Below are 884 nucleotides of genomic sequence, written 5' to 3'. Positions count from 1 at the left end.
CTCTCTTGTGCTTTTCCTCCTAAATGATCCATCATGCTTGTCCTCTATCTGACCTTGTAGGAGTTTCTCTCGCTCCCCTCTATGCTCTCACTTTAAGGGATGATAAAACCAGAGATTTAAATATTGTATCTATATTGTCATTCCAACAGTTTTTCATTTTTTTCTTTTTCTTATTTTCCTTTTAATTTTTTTCTACAAACACTTGTTTTGAGAGCTGACTCTCAATCTCGATAGTATAAGTCCAAAATTTAGGTCTCATGCCTTTAGCAAGGTTTACAAATAAAATGAATATCAAAATATCAAAAGTATGATTTGATGTTTATAATCAAATAACAGTTAAAAAAAGTTTAGAAATGATTCCATTTACAAATAAAAATAAAGAAACATGTTCAACAAAATATGTGCAAGACCTTTGTGTTGAAAACTGTAAAACACAGTTGAGAGATATTAAAGAGGACCTAAATAAATGAAATATACCCTGAGTCATTGTGCAGTGTATGCATGGATTGAAACAACACACTGTACCCCACAACAATAAACATAAATGAAAGAGAGAAAAATACAACAACACCAAAATATAAGAACAATCACTAGTGTAAAGATGCCAGTTTTACCTAAATTAATTTGTAAACTCAATGCAATTTCAATCAAAACCTCAACATTTTTGTGGGGTCAAAAGTACAAACTTTTTCTATAAAAGAGCAACGAAGTCACCTAGAATAAAAAGTCTAGAATAGTCTAGAATTAAAAAGGTCAAGAACCATGCCCTACTGGACAACAAGACTTACAATAAATGTTTGGTAATTATGATGATATAGTAAATAGGCATATAGAATACTGGGACAGAACAGACAGCCTGGAAACAAAACCACATGTACATGCGA

The sequence above is a fragment of the Galeopterus variegatus genome, unplaced genomic scaffold (assembly GCF_000696425.1).
Source record: "Galeopterus variegatus unplaced genomic scaffold, G_variegatus-3.0.2 Scaffold1356, whole genome shotgun sequence".
Lineage (NCBI taxonomy): Eukaryota > Metazoa > Chordata > Mammalia > Dermoptera > Cynocephalidae > Galeopterus > Galeopterus variegatus.
Note: the sequence above shows the minus strand (reverse complement) of the source record.